Genomic DNA, 12,501 nt, shown 5'->3' with positions numbered 1-12,501 from the left:
CTTTCCCAGAATGAAGGATTGAACCCAGGGAGCCAATGATACACATCTTCAGCCCTTTAACTTTCAAAATTATTATTGTTATCTTGAGACAGGGCTTCCCCAGGCTGGCCTCCAACTCATGATCTTCCTTCCTCAGTCTCCCTAGTAGCTGGGATTACAGCCCCCAAGCATGGCGGTTTCTGCTTTCTTAACCAACCCTCACGGATTCGGTTGCTCAGCACAGCACCGGGCACAGCATGTGTTCAAAAATAGCTGTTGAATGAAAAAGTGATGAGCAGAGCTTCCCCTGGGTCACTTATTTCTTTTCGCAGGCACTGTTTCTGCTTTGAGAGGCCCTGTGTTCCCCATGAGATGTGGCTGGTGGCTGGGGAGGTGGACACGAAAATCCAGTTTCTTTTGCGGTCTGTGGCGGGGAGCTGGGAAGGGGAGGAGAGGAAAACGGATCAGAGAGGCGTGGCAGGTTTTCCCTGGGTCTCCTCACCTTTCTTGTTTTCAACACAGGGCCTTGCTTCTGGGATCAGGCAAGGATTTATGAGTGTATTTAGGCAGGAACACAAGGGGACTTTGGGCGAGAAATGTTCCCTGTCACGCTCGGCAGCCTGCAGAAGGAGGGGGCAGTAGAAAGCCCAAGAAAGGAGATTTTCTGCAGAGGCTCCTAGCTCAGACCCCAGCACTGTGTTAAACGTCATGTGGGAACACTTGTGGGGAGGGGGCAGCTCCGGCTTCCCAGATGGAAGGGAGCACCCTAAGTGTTCTCAGATTTTAACTTGCTCTGAAGACAGAACAAGACAACCAGGTTTAAGATATAGTCAGAAGGATTTGAATTAGTCATTGAGAGGAAATTCCACTTTGTCTTTGCTGTGGCTGTGAAGGTAAATTAGGTACAGAACTTCATTACCTATCTCCTACCAGTTGCCCGTTCTTTGCACTCTGGCCAGGATCGTCTTTCTTCTGCTCCTTGAAGGGACCTCAGGGCCTTTGCACTGCTGCTCTATCTCTGCCTTCCTGCTCTTCTCCCTGAATCTCATTCCTGAATCTCAGATCTCAGTTCAAATGTCACCTCCTTGGGGAGACCTCCACTGAATGCTATATCTAAATGACTAGAGTCCATCCCCTGGCTGGCTTTATTTCTTTCATTGCATTTATCATTACCAGAAATCATCATGTTTTTACATTTCCATACCTGTCATATTCTGTCCGAATCCCCTGGATGATCAGTTTTGCTAGGGCAGGAATCCTTTTTCTGGTTTTTCCTCCATTCCTACCTGTCACCCAGAACTTTGCACGGGGCCTGCACCCGATCAAAGGCCCATGAATGTTGGCAGCTGCTGGGTCAGACTGCTCCCTGCCCCTCCTCATGGCACATGGTAGCTATTCAGAAAATAAGCTTTTCAACAAGTGGGTCACTGAGCTGCTTTTAGAATGCTGAAGAAAAAAGTTGCCCTGGCCCTGAAGGGCCCCTGGGTGTGCTCAGCTGAGGTCAGTTTGGGAAATCCTACTGGTGGCAGTGGACAGAACATGGCCACAAAACTGGACTCTGGACCACAGAGTTGCTGCAAGGACTAAATGCCAGACAGTCTGCAGAGTACTTTGCACAGGGCCTGCACCTGATCAAAGGCCCGTGAATGTTGGCAGATGTTAGGTCAGATTGCTCCCTGTCCCTCTTCGTGGAAAGCTTCCCAGACGGTGTCTCAGCTCTCGGGGGGAAGATGTCTGGGTACCCGTGCTGGCCTCAGTGTTACCTGAGACGCCCCACTCTGAAGGGCGGAGGCTGCCAGCCCACGGCCAGTGGACAGCTCGCTCCCTGGGGCCAGGAAACAGGGCCCTCAAGGGCAGTGTTTGAGTTGTCACGGACCTCAGAGGAGACAGGCATTTTATGTGGTTTCTGAGAGCATAGACTGTGTAGCCAGGTGCCTGGGTGTGAATCTGGCTCTGCTGGTTATTAGATGGGCAGGTTACTCACCTCCCCATGCCTCAGTTTCCAGATCCGTAGAGCTGGGTCAATAAAAATACCTGCTCAGCTCAGGGAGCATGTGACAGATATGTCAGGCACATAGGCCTGTGCCTGGGGTGAAGTGATGCTGTGCATGTGCTAGCTGTTAGCAACATTGTTATTATTTGCTTTCTGGGTGTGGTGGGCTGAAGTAAGTCCCCCAAACATTGGTATGTTGGAGCTCCACCCCTCTGTATCTCAGAATATGGTTGTATTTGGGGACAGGTTTCCAAAGAGATGACTGAGTTCAAATGAGCCTCTTACAGGGGCTCCTAATCCAATCTGGCTGGTGTCCTTAGACGCAGAGGGGACTAAGACATCGGGAAGTACCGAGGACACTTGGGCACAGAGGAGAGGACCTGCAGAGAAGGTGCCATCCGGATACCAAGGAAAGAGGCCTCAGGAGAAACTATCCCTGTCCACGTGAAACCTTGATCTTGGGCTTCAGGCCTCCAGAGCTGTGTGGACAATGAATCTCTTTTTAACCCATGCGTCTGCGGTATTTTATGGCCATCCTAGCACTAGCAAAGACCCTGGGTCTAGAAATTCACAGGCCCTGCCTCCTGGGACCTCCTCCCCAGGGAAGCAGCCACCATGCGGGCTGAGGCGTCCTGTGCCCCAACCCCTTGTTGGGACCTCTTGAGTCTTCCGCAGCTCCCTCTTCCCACCTCCCTGGCGGCTGTCACAGATGTGACCTTAGGTGGACCACTTGGCCTGTCTGCAACTTGCTCATCAGGTTAGAGCAGGGTGAAGGAGGCTGAGGTCATCTTTCCTGAGATCTGTATTTGGTGACAAGAAAGCAAATAAGCAAGGTGGTCCCCCGCCTGGGCACCTTGGCAAACAGGCTTTAAGCCATCATTGTGTGGGCCAGTGACAAGCTCAGCTTTTTGCAAGGACATCATGGTCACGGGGCCCTGGAGGGACCGTCTGGGGAGTGTGGCTGACTCTCCACAAGCCCTCCCCACACCTAGGCTAGGAAAGAGCTCCAAGCACCCTCCCTCTCTGAGGGAGTGTCCAGAGTAAAGACTTCTTGGGCTGAGAGATTCACCAAGCCTGTTTGAAGGCGCCCAGACTGTCTTATTTTACAGATGTGGAATCTGAGGCCTGCAAACATCAAGGTGGTTACAGAAACGGGGAACTCTGGTTCCTTTCAGCGGCAGCAACAGACTGCAGGAAGTGCAGAAGTGGAGGACAGAGTGGGAAAGGGCTTGCAGTGACTGCAAGGGCAGTGCAGCTGGACAAGGAGCTGAATCGCAGCAGGATGGTCCACCCAGTGTCAGCAGCGGCCTCGGGGCAAGGCAGTCCCTTTCCCCGAAGTCATAAACGTGGGTTCGCAGTGGCCGCCTTTGAGTCCTCCCATCCCTTCCATCTCAAGCCCAAACTCTGCCTCAATCCCTTGAATCTTACAGCTTTCGGTCAGAGCCAACCCCAGAGCAGCAGGCAGGAATGGGCTCATATGATTGGAGCCAACCGTATCTAAGGCGGGGCCAAGTGGTTGACTGACTGGCGTGGCCCAAGCGGTGGCTGTCGGGAACTGACCAGGCCCTCGCTAGAGGGCAGGGTCGGCAGAGGCTCCACAGCAGCTGGTCAGCCCGGGGATTCGGCTGTGGTGGCAGCTCCGCTCAGCTGGTGAAGTGATGCTCTCCTCTGATTGAGCTAATTATGCTGATTGAATTTCCTGCTTCTCCCTTCAGAGTCTGCTTCAACCTCCCCCTCTCTCCTGTCTACCCCACCCTTCCCTTTAGAGAGAAAGGGAAAGGTTTCCTTAATGTGACTGGTAATTGTTATGCACACAGTGTCAGATGTTAATGTCGGCCCTGATTGACAGCTAATCAGCCCATCAGCTGTACAAAAAGAGTGAATAACTCCGTAATTTGATTTCCCCTGATTCCCTTGTGTGGGATGGCAGGAAAGTCTAAATTAGCAATCAGGGAGCCCGTGGCAGATCCTGGAGGGTGGTGGCGAGGAGAGGGGCTCCAGCAGCTGCAGGCTTGGGGGCCCCGCAGCCATGGTCGGGGGAGCCCCGCTGGCCTGGGCTTGGCTGCTGCAGGCTAAATGTGGAGAGGTGGGCAGTGGGGTACAGTCCCCATCCCCAGGGCAGGCCTGGGGAGACGCAGGGGCTTGGAGGTGTCCTCACATGCTGTAGCCTAGGACACTATCACAGTGAAGGTGGAGATGGTGGGGATGTGACAGAACCCCCTCTCCAGTCATTTTGAAGCTGGTTGCCAGGGTTTCCACCGTGCGACCCAAATTCTGCCAGTTCAGGGAGATAAGAGCCACACACTCCCCTCCCCCCATCAGCTTTTGGTAGATTCCATTCAGGTAAACTGGAGCACAGGAGACGCACCTGTGGATTATTTGGTCCCAAATGAAGCCATCCTCAGCGCTCCTGGGCAGGCAATAGTAGCCAGACATAGCACCGACTGGGGACCCTCTGCAGCCCAGGGACAGTGCCAAGTGTTTCATCCGCATTCATTGCATAGAAGCGGGAAGACTGAGCTCTGGCTTCTAGTCTCACAGTGAGAAAGTGGGGAGCTGGGACTCGAAGCCAGGACGGCACCAGCTTCTTGGCCCAAGGGGATGGGGCAGGATGAGCAGCAGTTTCCCCCATGGCCTGGCTCAGGTGGTCACTTCCTCACCAGCAAACGTTCCCACTCCTCACAAAGTCTGAGCCCTAGAGCCCCCCAGCCAGGGAAACACCAGTGTGTGCCTGCAGATGTGTGGGCATGTTTGTTCTGAGATCGAGGAGGACCAGGGCTTAGCTGAAGTCACATCAAGAGCTACTCACCCAGCTGGGGTCAAGACTCGGTTCCCGTGACTAGCCCAGTAGGGTAAGGCCCAGACCTCTGCTGTCCGTTCCTCCCTCTGCTCTGATCCTCCTCCTCACTGCTGCCGGAGTGGGGGTGTGGGGGTCTAGGGGGGTGGCAGCTGGGGGTGGGGCTGGCACTGGGCAGCAACAGGGCCTGGAGATGCCTGGGGAGGACTCTAGGTGGCAACAGCACATTGTTGAGTAGAGGCAGCTCCCAGAGCGGGAGGGGCTTCAGGTTTGCTACCCTCCCTGTTCTGAAAACATGAGGCTTCTTACCTCGGGAAATTAAGGGCCATCTGTGTGTATTTATGCTGCGGGGGACACTGAGCCTCTCTGGAGCTTCAGTGTGTGCCCACAGTGGGACTTGGCCAGGCATTTGCTCCTCCCCGTGTCACCTCACCCCCTCCTAGTGACTACTGGGGCTGGGTGACGACTCACCTGTCCGATGAGGCCAGTGTGGCTGTGGGAGGCCATGCACTGGGAGGCCCTGAGCTGCCTCCCCGGGCCCTGCACCCAACCCCCAGCTTCTGGGCTGTTGAGACCACGTGGCCCTGTCCACATGCTCCATCCTCTGGGGAACCACGAGCAGGCCCTGCTGGGTACCAGCCCCCTTGTCTGTCTCTGGGTGACATTTCCTGATCTGGATGTGCTGGCTATGAGCTGTCCCCCAGGGCTGCCTGGCACACTTGAAGCGGCCATTAAAGTTTGGCCTCCCATTTCCTCCCCTTATTGCCAGCTTTTGCCCCCTCCCCCCAGCTCTACTCAAGGCTCATCTGGGTCTGGGCCTCTGTGTCTGGGAAGGTGAGGCTATGGCATCCCAGGCCCAGCTCCGTCTCTCCACCTGCGCACTCTTCTTGGAGACTTGGTGTCCCACAGGGCCAGTAGCAGGGGGCATTTCCAGGGCCATCTCACTCCTATATGGTCCTGTCTCCTGCTCCCAACCCACCGTGGGCTCATCTTCTGCCCCGTTGGCATCTGAGGTGACTCAGTGGCCACAGTGTCCTTGGCACATCGCTGTTTTTATGATCTCAGCCGCCCCTGCAGCCTCCTGGAAGTTGGCCCCCATGCCCCTCATAGAGAGGAGTACCCAGCCCTGGAGAGGATGAATGACCTGCGTGTGGTGAAAAGCAGGGCGGACTTCTGGGACCCAGAGCCCATGTTGTGAGGACAGGAAAATCTGCTGTCCCATTGTCCCCTGCTGAAGGACACCTGACAGCCCCAGAGACATTCTTTCGCGGCATTGGCCACCGCAGTCACCCCAGGTCCTGAGCCGTAGACCCTGCATGCAGCGAGGCTGCCTGTGGTGTGTGGCCCAAGGGGCACATGGTGGGGCGCTGGTCAGAAGAGCTGTGGCTTTGTCTTCCTGCGGAGACGCGCCTAAGCCCAGCTGCACGGCCACCCCGCCGCCTCGCATGCATGCACACCCACGCACTTACACAGTTCACACGTGCACGCGGGAGCACTGAGGTCACGACTCACGGGACACAGTCACACGGCAGGAAGGGGAGCTGGGAGCCAGGCACCTGGAGCTCTGGGCCGCCCTTTCTGTTTGTCCTTGCTGTGTGACCTTGGCCAGCCCCGGGCGGCCCTTCCTGCTGGCTTTCCCATCTCCACGCCCCGTGCTGACCATTCGCCCTGGAGTCCCGGGGCTCCACACTGCACCGCTGGCCCTTGTAGGAGGCCCTGTGCCTCCCAGGGAGCTGATAGCCTGCAGGGCTCAGCCGGGGCCCGCCAGGGCCTCACAGTGCTTCTTCCCACATGCTTCCTGATTCTGCAGGGCTGGCCGCTGAGGCCCTCCTCTAACGAGTTCCCCAGCTCCCTCCAGGCCCACCTTCCCCAGACCCAGGGTCTTCTCTGCCACCTTCCCACAGATGCCTCAGGCCTGGTTTGATCGCCCCTAGTGGCAGGAGGGTTACTGTCCTTTTGTCACACAGTCCTGGAACTCAGATCCCCTCCCCCACCATGCTGAGCTCCACCTCCAGGCAGCTTCTGGAGTTACACACCAAGGTCAAGGCTTTCTAGGTTTTCTTTGCTACTGGCTGGGCAGCTACACCTCCTTCAGGAGGTCAGGCTATTTCCTTTGCACATTTACAAGTTGGTGGAACTCCCGAAGTGTGAGGAGAGCTATGTAATACTCCAAGGAAGTCTGCACCAGAGCAGGTGTGGTGAGACAATCACCTCCCTCAATCTATACACTATACTCCTATTGATAAAGCCTCAGAGTGAATTCAGTTTCCTTCACGGCTGCCGCACTGTACTGACCCATAATTTACTTTTTGGTCATGCGAAGAGAATAGTGCTTTGTTCTTGTACTAGTTCTTATCAGATAACAGCCCTAGTAAATGACAATTCTGTTACACAACAATCCTACAGGTTGTACTTTGTGCTTAGTTAGTGGAGTCTATTCATGTCTCCCCCCAGTCTCTGCAGTCTCCTTGTTGGCTGGTTCCTTCAGTGCTCTCTTCAGCCATCAGCGCTCCCTCTGAACTGCCATCCCGCCTGTCCCCTGTGCCCCACTGCAGTCCAGGAACCATAGAGCACCGCTCTCCTCTGCTTCATCTGCCCTGCTGGGCCCAGCTGTAGCAGGAGGTCTAATGGGGGAATTGACTCAAATGCTGGCCTGGCTGCCCTAGGGGGCCCTTCAGCACCCCAGCCCCGAGACCTTCCACCTACAGAGCAAGCACAGGAGCAGGTGGAGGAGATTAGAGCCCTTCCTTCCTTCCCTCGTTCAACCAGGAGATGTTTACTGTGCACCCATGCTGGCCAGTCATGTAGGAAGGCACACATGCCATGCTCAGGTCATAGGAGGAGGTCTGAGGAGCCTTCTCTGGAGGGGCCATGCTGAAGGTTGACTAGGAGCCAGCCATGTGCAGCTTGGAAGAAAGAGGAACAGCAGTGCAAAGGCCCTGAGGCAGGAAAAGGCTTGGCTGCTGGGGGGAATCAAAGAGCCCAGTGGGGCTGGAGAAGGGGAGTTGAGAAAGAGGAGGTCAGAGATTCAGCGCCATCATGTGGTCCAGCTTGGAGATCATAGTCGTGCTTCTGACTGTAAACCAAGGCCAGTGGACGTTACCCAGAGGTTATCAATAGGGATGCAGTCTAATTTTTGTCTTTCGGACTGTGTGTGCGGTGGTGCAGGCGTGGCGCGCAAGAGCCAGGAGGAGGTGGCAGCTGAGGACTAGAGTCCCAGCCCAGGCCGGGCTCTGCGCCAAGCCCATAACCCAGGCTGGAACTCTGGCCAATGAGAGCAACAGAAAAAGCGCCTCCCCACTGTTCCAGGGGCTTCTTAATCCAGCAGGGCCTTGAAGGGAGAGGAGAAGCCTGGAGGGGAGCAGGTGAGGGATGGTATTTTGCATCTTAATTGCATGCTAAGCAGGCCCGTGGGCAGGGCCAGCTGCAGAGCATTAGCTGCCACCAAACTCCGGTGACTCAGGCCACCAAGCCTTAAAATATTTATTTTTCTGTGCATTTGGAATTCAGCATTGGAGAGGGAGTTGCCGCTGGGAAGTGGAAGCGGGAACCTGTTGGCAACAGTAATCTGGAAATAAATCAGGGCGGTGCGGGCCTGCAGCCGCACTTCACTGGCCCCTCTGGGAGCGTGGCCTCCTCTGTCACACGTTTATTTCCACTGCGCAGCCAGGGCCCCTTGTTTGCTCACACTTTTGGGTGCACCTGAGGGCAGAATCTAGCTTTGGGGTGCGCAGTCTGAAAGTTGGGGGTGGGTGCAGCATCTGTGAGGTTGAGAAGCTGATGGAGTTACGCTCACTCCTACCACTTTGCTGCCAGGGCTCCACAGCCTCTGCCCTACAGTCTGAAGAATGGGTCTAAGCTCCACTTGCCTGTGGCTGTCATCCGGCTCCATTGGGTTGCTTACACCTCTGGTCCAGCTCTGAGTTTGATTTCTTTGAGCGCAGTGGGCGTTGTTTCCCAGCTGCTGAGGCTAGAGGAGCTGGATCACATTGCGGGCTACTCATTTGCACACAGGTGGGGAGCGCCTCAGAGCTGAGAGGAAGGGACTGCTGTCCCCAGGCTGTTGCTGCACACTCGCCTGGCCTGAGGTGACCAGCACTGCTGGCTGCTGAGAAGGGGGTGCCTGGGCTCATCCGCATCCATGGCCCTGGCCTGGGTCCCTTCAGTCCTGATCATTTCAGCAGAAGGTGGCAGGACAGGGAGAGACTCTCCCAGAAGAGAGCTGTGTGAGAGAAACACAGACACAGAGAAGCCTAAACGTCTCTTTCGGAAAACTGGGGATTACTGAGCTCTGTGAACAGATGCCCTGTTGGAGGGAGGGACGTGTGAGTGTGAATCAGAGGCTGGGAGGCCGTGACCGGCTCTCCTCCCCGCTGCTCCGCCCCAGATGCCTGAGGACCGAGGCTGGAGCCTGGGCTCCTCTGGCTGGGAGGACACAGGCAGATCTTGGGAAGAACTTCCTAAAGGAAACTATTGTGGCTTTGATCTAAAATGTCCCCAAAGTCTCACGTGTTGGAAGATGATTGGATCCTGGGGGCTTTGTGCTCATCTGTGGATGAGTCCCGTGACGAGTTCGTAGCTGACTGCGCTGCTCTGAGGTGGGGCCTGGTCTGAGGAGGCAGGTCACTGGGGCAGGTCACAAGTACCTCTTCCTGGGAGTGTCTGTCCCTCTCCTGCCACCTTCTGCCACAGTGATCAGGAATGAAGGGGTGTATTTTTGTCCCTCGCTCCTCTTCCTTCTCTCTCTTTCTCTCTCTCTGCTCCCCGCCCTCCATGACCTCGGCAGCTTTCCTGTGCCAGGCCCTGGTACCATGCAGTCTCTGCCTTGCAGCCAGCTAACCATGGATTATAACCACTGCAAACTATGAGTCAAAATAAACCTTTCCTCTTTTAAGTTGTAGGGGTCAGGTATTTTGTCCTAGCAATGTGAAAGTGACTAATGCAGGCTCTCTAGGGTAAAACTGGGACATGGAGAGGGTGAAGGTAGGAGGAACCAGCCAGGATAGCATGCCACTCTTCAGTTCTGGAGTCCCAGCATGTCCCTCAGCTCCACAGGGTGCTGGATTGGCCTCTGGCTGGGGCTGCAAGGAGGGGAGATGCCTCCAGGGAGCCAAGGCAGGGAGTGGGGACTGGGTTGCTGGACGGGTGCCTCCGCAGGGCTGTGGGATCCAGGAGCTGAGAGTCTGCGCAGCAAGAGGCCTTGTGGAAGCTGCCTCCTTGTGGATGCATCTTGTTCCCTTGAGGGGTCCACAAGGTAGGGTCAGTGACAAGAGGACAGTGTAGGAGAGGAAGAGGACTGGATCGGGAGTCTTGGGGCCTGGGCAGGAGCCCAACCTCCATTCTTATAAAAAATATTTCTGAAATGCTTTGGTATTTCACTGAGTCCTCATATAATTGACAGTTAAGTTAGGTAGAAATAATACAGGCCGTTAGACAGGGATAAGCCCTTGAAGGAGTCAGTGCTGAAGATAAGCCCACATTACAGCTGTGGCTGGAGATGCATTTGTGGAAGGCCAGGCCGTGGAATGACCAGGCCTGCATGCCTCCCCGAGGGATAAGCAGTGTACTAGAACTGATATTATCTGGTCCAATAAGAGTCTAGACAGGCATCAGTCACCCAGGTGCGTGACCAGGACCCCCTGACTCATTTCTTCCAAAAAATGTCCCTGTTCATTCCATGTACATTTGCGATGTGACTTGCTTCCCCATTGGGTCGACACTTCCTAGGCAGCTATACTTGTAATCTTTTTTAAAAATGTATATCCTTTAAGCAGCTCCAAAGTTTTTTTATATTTAGGTACAAATGTAACAAAATAACTACTGGAGCTATATGTTGAATATATTGGGTTAAATAAAATATATTAAAGTTAACTGTATCAGGCTTTTTTCTTTCTTCTTCTCCCACTCCCTTCTCTTCCCCTCTCCTTCCCCCTCCTCCTTTTTCTTCTTCCTTCTTCCTCTGCCTTTTCTTCTTCTTCTTCTTCTTCTTCTTCTTCTTCTTCTTCTTCTTCTTCTTCTTCTTCTTCTTCTTCTTCTTCTTCTTCTTCTTTTTTTTTTTTACCTTTTTAAGGTGCCTGCTGTGATTTTTAAATTATCTATCTGGGTCACGTTATATTTGTATTGGAGGGCGATAATCTAGGTTTTCTAGGGAGTGTAGTCAGAGAAGAGCATGCTGGGAATGAGGTATCCAGAGAACAGAGCATGCTGGGAGCAATGTGTGCTTAAAGCAAGGCATGCTGGGAATAGTCTTTACCTTGAGAGCTCTCCTAGAAACATGCTAGGTGCAGCTATGTAACCTTAGAGTAGAGCATGCTGAGACTCTTTTCCCTCAGACCAAGGCGTGGTGGGAGGAAACTGCTGGGGAGATGAGGCGGTGTAGAGCACTGGAGATGACCACGTTAACTGCGGGACCTGGTACTCTCCTAGGAAACCTGCCCAGGGGGTGGCAAGAACCACGCGCTTGGAGCAGCACACACTGGGAGCAACAGGGCCTGTGGGCGGGGCTTGCTGAGTGCGCAGGCGGGAGGTTGGTACCTTGCCGTGTCTCACCCGGAGGAGGTCCTGAACTGCTGTATGCAGCAAGGAGAGGCCTTCACGTTGGGGAACTCCAGGCCCCCTGCTCGATGAGGCGCACCAGGTGCCCTGCAGCTTCTGCATCTTGCTGGGGGAAGCCAAGCAGATGAACACAGTTCTGGGGGCCCACAGCGCCCGGAACACGCTGGAGTGGGTCGCCACACGGAAGGGGGTTTCGTTGCCTGCATCGGCAGAGTAGTGTGTGGTGGGCGCATTGTTTGTGCAGACCGTGCACTCCGCCCGCTCAGTCTTGGAGCCCAGTTTGGTGCCCAGCAAGTGGCTGAAGCTGGTGACAATCATACGCTAGTGGCACCGGGAGGGCAGCGTCTCGTTGCCCAGATTATAGATGAAGCCCTCGGAGAGACTCTGCTTCTTGCGATTGGGCGGTCAGTGCGGCCCCTCGGGGAGCCATAATGGAAGACCTCGTTGGCACTGCTGGAGCTGTAGAGGATGAGGACGGTGACGAGGACAAAGAGGGTTACGAACACTGCTGACCGCTGCTCTTTGCTGCTCCTCATCTCGGTGTCTGCGAAGGGCCAGGTGGCCGGGGTGCGGCAAGGATGTGGGCTCACGCCTCTGCGGAGGAGCGCCGGCCCCCGAGACCCAGGGTCCTTCACATGGCACCGTGACCCCGAGCTGGGGTCGCGCCACTCCTATACTTGTAATCTTACTGGTTGATCATAATTTTGTCCCATGCTGTACCCACGTGTGATTTTGTACCCACCTTGTGATTTTGCTCTGTAAAACTTGCTTTCAGAAGTGGGCTCCTTGGCAGCCCATCCAGGTTCCCTCTTGTCTTTCTCAGGAGCTGTCTCTCCCTCAGTAAAATTTCCTACTCTTAACCTCAGAATTCATTCTTCGATTGTGGCCAACATAAAATCGGCATATTGGACATCTAGCAGCTTGGGAGTTATATTTATTTCCTCTGTACCCTTTGGAGGTCTTATGTCACTCTCAACAGTGCTGGCAGCCAGGTGCCCCTTCTGTGTTACAGTGACGCTCAGAAATGGGAAACAGTTTACAGTTAAAGACGTTATAACTGGTAGTAGTTTTTTTCCTAGCATTTTCTACAATCACTGGATAGTTCTAGGCAATATAGAATTACCCCAATTCTATAAATAAGGAAATAATAATAATGATAACAATATTAATGGATCAT

The 12,501-nt window shown here is 54.5% G+C and overlaps 1 pseudogene; it reads right to left on the bottom strand.

Moving 5' to 3' along the window:
* Positions 1-11,066: 11,066 nt before the first annotated feature.
* Positions 11,067-11,860, bottom strand: LOC102023868 (annotated as a pseudogene).
* Between the last annotated feature and the right edge of the window lie 641 nt (positions 11,861-12,501).

The sequence above is a fragment of the Chinchilla lanigera genome, unplaced genomic scaffold, assembly GCF_000276665.1.
Source record: "Chinchilla lanigera isolate Chin_1 unplaced genomic scaffold, ChiLan1.0 scaffold00051, whole genome shotgun sequence".
In the NCBI taxonomy this organism is placed as follows: Eukaryota; Metazoa; Chordata; class Mammalia; order Rodentia; family Chinchillidae; genus Chinchilla; species Chinchilla lanigera.
This window is presented reverse-complemented; position numbering and strand designations above follow the sequence as displayed.